Below are 8,468 nucleotides of genomic sequence, written 5' to 3'. Positions count from 1 at the left end.
AAAACATTGCTGAGAGAAATTAAGGAAGCTCTAAATAAATGGAGAGATATTTCATGTTTGTGGATTGGAAGACTCAGTATTATTAACATGGCAACGTTCCCCAAATTGATCTAGAGATTCAATACAATCCCTGTCAAAACTCCAGCTGTCTTTTTTGCAGAAATCAACAGGCTAATCCTAAAATTAATATGGAAATGCAAAGGACCCAGAATATCCAAAACAATTTTGAAAAGGAAAGAAGTTGGAGTACTTACACCTAATTGAAAAATTAACAATAAAACTGCAGTAGTCAAGACAGTGTAGTATTGGCATAAGGGTAAGGATAGAGAACAGAGTCTAGAAATAAGCCCTTACTTTCATGTTCAATTTTTTACAAAGTGGCTAAGGCAATTCAGTGGGAAAAGCAGAGCTTTTCCAACAGAAGCTTCTAGGACAATTGTTATGGTCATATGCAAAAAAAAAAAAAAAAAAAAAAAAAGCATGAACCTAAACCCTTATCTCATGCCATACACAAAAATTAACTCAATTGGTTAATAAACCCTGTGGTGTTGAATTGGAGTCAGAAATATCAGTGTGAACTTGTAAACTTAAGTGTTTGACTATACTACGGAATTGTAATCCATAGTTTAAAATAAATATCCATGGGTCCATACTGATATAAAAAAATTGAATAAATAAATGAGAGAAAAATTTCCATTTTTCCTTACAGAAGAATTCCAACTGATAAATGCAAAAAGAATGAGGAGATACAAAACCATTAGAACCCCACACTAACAAATGTTGCAGGCAAGTCTACCAGTGGATGCTAAAATTAGTGGACAAAAGTTTTAGGAGAAATGGGATATTTTCAGTCTCAAAGTATCTTCCCCAAGGTATTTACTAATCATAATGGAGAAAATAGTAACTTCACAGTGAAGTAATCGGACATACACAACCTTAAAAATGATCAGCAATAAGAGTGCCAATAACAATCACTGATAATAAGACAATATCGATACCATATAACTCCTGACATGATACACTGAAAAAGGAACATCACTTCAATGGTATTCTTGGTGAAAGTGAAGAACTTCAATCTAATCATGAGAAATTACCAGGAAACCCAAACTGAGGGAGATTCTACAAAATAACTAACCAATACATTTCAAGTGTCAAGGTCATAAAAGACAAGGAAAGGAGAGAAATTATCACAAATTGGAGGAGAGCACAGACACATGAGCAGTCCATGTAATGGGGAATCCTGGAATGGATCCTGGAACAGAAGAAGGACATGGGTAGAAAAACTGGTGAAATCCAAATTAAGTTCAAAGTTTGGTTGATAGAATAGTATCGATGTTGATGTCTTAGTTTTGATAGCTAAGCCATCATCAGGTTAAGTCGTTAACATTTGGAGAAGCTGTGTGAACATGATTTGAAAACTCTCTGTATCATGTTTGCAACTTCTCTGTAAATCTAAGATTACTTCAAAATAATAAAATTTTTAAAAAGCAAATTTTGTTATAATTTTTAAAATAGATAAAAGATATATGAATGCTAATAAACATATTAAATAATATTTAAAATCATTTATTATTATGGAAATGCAAATTAAAACTATGAGATACCACTAACCACCCACTAGAATGACTAAAATCCAAAAAGCTGACAATACCAATTATTGGTGAGGATTCGGAGAAACGGGAATCTTTATACATTGTTGGTAGGCATGTAAAATGGCACAGCCACTGTGGAAAATGGTTTGACAGTTTCTTGAAAAGTTAAACATTTACTTAACAGCAATTCCAGTCCAAGGCATCTATTCAAAAGCAATGAAAACAAATATCCACACAAAGACTTGTACAAGAATGTTCATAACAGCCTTTTATTCATAATAGCCCCAACTGGAAACAATCCAAATATCTGTCAACTGTGAATGGATAAACAAAATGTGATCACAGACGAACTTCAGAAACTTTATTCCAAGTGAAAGAGACCACACATAAGACTAGATATTATACAAAATGTCCAGAAAAGGCAAATAAATAGACACAAAAACTGATCAAGAGTTGCCTAGGATTGGGATTGGGGGTGGGATTGATTGTAAATGGGTCTGAAGGAATTTTGGGATACAATGGAAATGTTCTAAAACTGGATTTTGGTGGTGGTTGTGTAACTCTATAAATTTACTAAATATCATTGAACTTGTATACTTATAATGAGTGAACTTTATGGCATATAAATTATACCTTGACAAAACCATCTTTTAAAACATATTCCATGGCAAAATAATTCCATTCATATATATCTTAGAAATGTGTATACATGGGCACCAAAATACATGGACAGTAATATTTATAACAGCCCCAAACTGGAAACAGCTGAGCTATTCATCAACAGTAGAATGGATAAATACATGTTGGTGTGTTCATTCATTGGAATATCTATGCAGCCATCAAAGGAACAAACCACAACTAGCCAACAACAAAATGCATGACTCTCACAAGCATAATCTTGGCATGTCTTAATCCCAGACCTCCATGATTCTGCTGGGTAGAGTGCCTGCCCCGTAACCCCTCATGGGTTTATACCAGGTTGCTGCTTCCTGATCTGCTTTGTGAGTTATCGCTCCTCCATCTGCTTTCTACCTATTATATAAATGTCAGAATTCCCCATCTGCTCATGCCTCCACCTTGCTTCTTTCTTAAAGTGGGTTTACATCTTCTTTAAAAATTCATTTACAGTGGTTTAGAGAAGTGCAGTGAGCTGAATAATAAGCATCCCCTAAAGATGTCCTTGTCCTAATCCCCAGAACCTATGAATCTGTTACACGGCAAGGAGGAATTAAGGTTGCAGGTATAATTAAGGTTGCTACTCAGCTGATCTTAACATAAAGAGATTACCCTGGTGGCTCAACGTAATCACAAAGATCCTTAGAAGTGGAAAAGGGACACAGAGAGGCGGTCAGAGTCACAGAGAGATTGGAGCAGGCTACATGATGGCTTGAAGACGGAGGAGTTGAGGGGCCGCGCACCAAGGAATGCAGCCAACCTCCAGAAGCTGGAGAAGGCAAGGAACAGATTTTTCCCAGAGAGCCTCCAGAAGGAACACAGCTCTGCCAACCCTTTGATTTTAGGCCCATTGAGAATCACTTTAGACTTCTGATCTCCAGAAAGGTAAGACAATAAATTTGATTTGTTTTAGGCCACCGCATTGGTGGTAATTTGTTAGAGTAGCAGTAAGATACCAAAACAAGAGGTTTCAGGAAACATAGATGATCAACCTCCTCTCTTTAATCAGAAGTCCTCAGCTGAGCCTCAGACCTCAACACACTCGGCCTCTCAGCATCATCTGACACACCGGATCCATTTGTACAAAATTCCCTGCTCCTTGACACATTCTGTTCCATGGGCTTCCAGAACACCACACCCTCCTGGCTTTACTCCTACCTCACAGGCCATTCCTTCCCAGTCTCATTTGTTCATTCCTCCTCTTTTCCCTGGCTTAGTGTCGGGGTGCCCCAAAGGCAGCCCTTGATCCTCTCCTCTGATTTCTCTACATTCTCTCTCTTGGGTGAGCTCATCCAGGCTCACGGCTACAAATGACATCTATTTCCTAATGGCTCCAAGCAGATCCATCCAGCCCAGACTTCCCTCCCCAACCTCAGGCTCACTTTTCATTTCTACTTGGAGGTCAAATGGACATCTCAAACTTCCTATGCCCAACACAGAATTTCTGGTCTTCTCCCCTAAACCAGCTATACTCTCAGCTTTCCCTATCCCAACCTCATCCTTCCAGGTGCTTGGACCAAAAACCTTGGAGTCTTCCTTGATTTCTATCTTTCTCTTATGCCTCCATGCAGGCTGTCAGGAATCATTCTGGCTCTGCCTTCAAAGTAAATTCTACATTCTACTGTTTCTCTCCACCTCCACTGCCAGCTTCCTTGTCCAAGCACCCAGCACCTCCCACCTGAATTGCCACAAAAGCCTCCTTACTAGGGCAGGCCTTTCAGCCTCTGTCCTTGTGCCCATATGGTCCATTCAGCACAGCATCCAGTGATTCCACTAAAACCTAAGTCAGGTCATCTCACATTTCTCTTACAATTCTCCGGTGGCTCCCCATTTCACTCAGGGTAAAAGCCCAGGTCCTCACCTGGCCCACCTCTCTGCTTTCTCCTACAAATTTCACTCATCGTGTTCCAGTCACTCTGGAAACGTGGCTATTCCTAAACCCACCAGGCAAGCTCCAACCCAGGACCTTTGCTCCAGCTCCTCCCTCCACCCAGAATCCTCCCTCTGGGCTCTCTTACCACCTTCAAGTCTTTGCTCAAATGCAACCTTCTCAGCAAGGCCTACTGATACTGCAAACAAAGCTCTTTCCAAATGAAGCGCCCACCTGACCCATGTGAAGGTGATTTATTGCAAGTATACAAGCAAGGAGCTGGAGGAATCTTCCCCAAACCAGTTGGAAGTGGGGGTGTTAGTTAGGATTTTTATAGGTAAAGGGAAGGGGATAGGGGTCAAAAACTAACTAATGTCCACATGATTCATTCTTTTCGGGCCAGCGATGAAGTTGGATCTTTGTGAGGAGGGCACAGGCAAATTCCTCAATCCTGTATTGTCTCAAGCATATCTTGTCCCAGCTTCAGTGATTAGATTTAGATATTGATGTGCAAGCTCTTACATGCAGGGTCTTCGTGACTCTTCTTAGCTGATTCTCAGGAATGCCAAACTTCTGTCTTTTGAGGAGGGAGTCACTAATTCACTGGGCCACAGGGTGTTCTTGATACTGTTCTGTTATCTGATTCCTGTAAGCAGAGCAGAGAAGGTCTACTTAATGTCCTGGGAACTAAGAACAATGAGTAGACTGCTAAGCTCAGCTAGGCTAAGCATAATTTCCAGCTGTCACTACCCTGACATCTCTATTTAATAGTGCAAACTGCTCCTCCCATTCCAGCACTCCTGGTCCACTTATCCTACCTCAATTTTTCTTTTTCTGTAAACCTATCACCTTCCAACATAGAGGTGATCATTGTCTTACTCCCCCCGTGTGCCAGTTTGGATGTATTATGTCCCCCAAAATGTCATGTTCTTTGATGCAATCTTGTGGGAGCAGAAGTATTAGTGTTGATTAGGTTGGAACCAATTGATTGAGTGTTTCCATGGAGACATGACTAAATCAACTGTGGGCAAGAACTTTGATTGGATAATTTCCATGGAGGTGTTACATCACCCATTCTGGGTGGGTCTGAATTAAATCACAAACCATATAAAACTGCTGACAAAAAAAGGGACTCAGAACAGTTTAAAGAGACATTTTGAAGATGGTCGTTGAAAGCTGATGCTGACATCAGGATAACCAACACCATTTTAACTTGGAAAAATCTTTTAAGTGATAGTCACCACTGAAAAGAATTTCAGCAGACTGCTCAAGGAATATCCAGCTCGGAGAGATGCAACTACCTGGCAAGTCCTTCAAGATGAAAAGGCTGCAAAATGCACGTCTTGTTGCTGGTGATAACCAGATTAATGCCATGGCAAATCTCCTGCAGAAAATGACTGATTTTAAAGTGATTGGTTTGTAGCTGGTCTTTCTGAAAATAATTACTCAGCAGGGCTAGAATCTTTTTGCAATCTAAGTATTTACAACCTAATTTATCTGTTCTGCAGGCTCCCGTTGTCATTGTTTGATGGAGCACAACTGTACTTATGTGGGACCAAGTATGTAAATGATGAAAGTGACTTGTGGTGATTCATGTTCTCTCTAGTCTGCTGAAGTTTGCCTTATGGGCAGTGGGCAGACACTCCTTCCAGAAGGACAGCCAGACCCAGAGGCAAAGACTCGTGTGGCAAAGACAGAATGGGAATTACAGGAGCTTCTAAAAATGACCCTGCTGACCTTAAAGGGAAAGGTAGCAATGCCTGGAAAGAAAAGGTAGGTGAATGCATCCCATTTGTGACTCGAGTTTCCACAAGATGCCGACATTTTTGAAACATGCACTACAGTGTCATCCAAAATGTACAGAAACACAAGGCTGACAGGAGTGCAATTTGGTGCAACCTTTCTGGAGGGCAGTGTGGAGAGACGTACAAAGAACCTTCTCTATGTGCATCACCTGTGAGGCAGCAAATGCCTCTGCTAGGAACTTCCCCTTAAAAAATAATCATAGACGTCCACCAAGATGCATATGGGGGGGAAACATTTGTTTACAATGTCAAACAATTGTAAAAAAAACTTAAATGTAAAGAGTGATGCATGAAATAAATTACAGCATTGCACTGCCACTACACTTAATAAAAACCTATATTGTCAAAGAATATGTAGAGGCATGAAAGAATGTTCTTAATATATTGCTAATTTTTAAAAATGCAGATTACAGAATAGTAAGTCCAATAGGCATGCATTTTTGCTAAAAAGTATTACGTGTCTAAATGTATTTAATAAGAAGAGAGACAGAATGATACAGATATATAGATTTATTTGCCTGAAAGTTACACACCAAAATGTCACCATGAATGGATGTGAAAACAGGTGACTTTATCTTCACCTTTCTACTTTTCTTTATTTTTCAAATTTTCCATACTGCACATATGTTATTTATGTGATCAGAAATAAAAATAGTCTGAGTATTTTCAAGTGAAATCTGAGTCTCATCAATTTCTAATTAAGGAACATTGGGGCTAGGACCTCACCCTTCATCCTTGTCTCCAAAAAGAGGTGCAAATGCCAGGCTTTATTATCAACAACAAGATTGTGAGAGAGGGTTCAAATGTTTAAGAGAATAAATTTTCCAATCACTTCAGCAGCACTTATTTGCCAGCCAGCCACCAGCATGATAATTTTCAACCATTCCTGTCTTATTCATTCAAACCGGTCACCTAAGTTTCTCTCCAAATCAATAATTCAGAGTGGGGATGGGGAGAAGCAGAGGAGGGGGAAGGAAGAGATGAGCTTCAGGAACCTCCTTGTATTGACAAGGAATCTTAGAGCAGCATTTCCTGTTCTGTGAGGTGTTATATTTTGATCCAGATTCGCACTTTAACCTTCATCCTTCATCCTCCAAACTGAGCTGTTTGCATTAGTTCCCCATTTGGGCTTCCACTGGAAATTGTGGGTATTTTTTATTTGCCATAGTATTACTGTGAATCGAACGTGGGAGCCACATTATGGAAAACCCTGCAAAACGATCATGGAAATGCTACAACTGTCACCCATACAGGAGGAAGCAAGTAAGAAGAGGAGACCAGACTCTGAGGTGTGTTCACCATGCTAGCAGTCCACAAAGGCACGGCCTCGGCTCGTGGGGTCCTCGGAACCCCTGGCTCAAATGCCACCCACCACTCCATGGTTCTCTCCCCACTGCGATGACAAATACCACTCACTGGATGGGCTCTAGCAACAAGCAGTTATTGTCTCATGGTTTTGAGGGTAGAAGAAATCCAAAATCCTGGCCAGGCTTGCTTTCTCCAGGAATCTGTAGTCTTCTGGTGCTGGCTGCCTGCGATCTTTGAGGTTCTTGGCCTGCATCTTTGCCTGCTACTCATGGTGATGTACTCTCCAAAGGAATGCAGACCCTTATGTGGCTGCAGGAGAAAGCTTGGCTTTGTCCAGTCCGAGGAGATCTTACCCTTGAAGTTCACTGGGGCTGGGCTAAGCTGCCCTTGGGATACAGAGACACAGAAAAGCCAAATGAAATTGTACCCACATTAACTTTCAAAAGGACAAATCCCACGTAACCAGTAGACAAGGCTGGAAATGTGTAAAACACTCAGTGAAAAGGAAAAAAAGAGAGGAATAGAGATTCACGAAAGCTACCGAGATTGGCAGCACTGAGCTCAGGAAGGAAGCCTAACTGGCATTTCCTAGAGGACAGTTGGCTTAGTTGTCACATCTTTGTAGGCTGCAGCAGAGGAGGGCATGGGGGACTCAGGCTGTCACCTCCTGCCCGGCCAGTGTGATTTCTCCGGCATCCCACGGTGCTTCCCACACTCCTGGCAAAAGTGCTGCCTGCAGAGGATCTTCTAGGATGTGATTTTAGCCATCCCAGCACTAAACTCTTCTGCAACTCCCACTGTCTTTAGGACAGTGCCATCCTCCTTAGAATGGGGTGCCAGGCTCTTAACCTGGCTCCCACTTGATGCCCTGGTCTGCCCTCCCACACACCTTCCCTTGCAGACTGCAGACATGCTGCACCTCAGTCTTCTTTGCCTCCGAGCATGCTGCACTCACTGCCTACAATGCACTTCTCTCCTATTTCTGCCTCAGAAACTTTTAGCCCAGCTCAAAAACCACCTTCTGCAAAATCCTCAGCTACCCCAGTCTCAGCTGCTCCAAGTGAGTGTCCCCACAGCCCTCGTTCAGTCCTTTGCCAGGGGAGGCAAAGACAGTGAATAGAGAATGAGCCTACACAGCACAATGATGTGTTTGAATTCTGGCCCCCTTGCCTCTCAGCTGTGTGGTCTCCACTTCTCAGCTGGCAAAGCCTTGTGCTC

The sequence above is a fragment of the Choloepus didactylus genome, chromosome 7 (genome assembly GCF_015220235.1).
Source record: "Choloepus didactylus isolate mChoDid1 chromosome 7, mChoDid1.pri, whole genome shotgun sequence".
In the NCBI taxonomy this organism is placed as follows: Eukaryota; Metazoa; Chordata; class Mammalia; order Pilosa; family Megalonychidae; genus Choloepus; species Choloepus didactylus.
The sequence above is the reverse complement of the archived record's forward strand: the minus strand, read 5'-3'. Positions refer to the sequence as shown.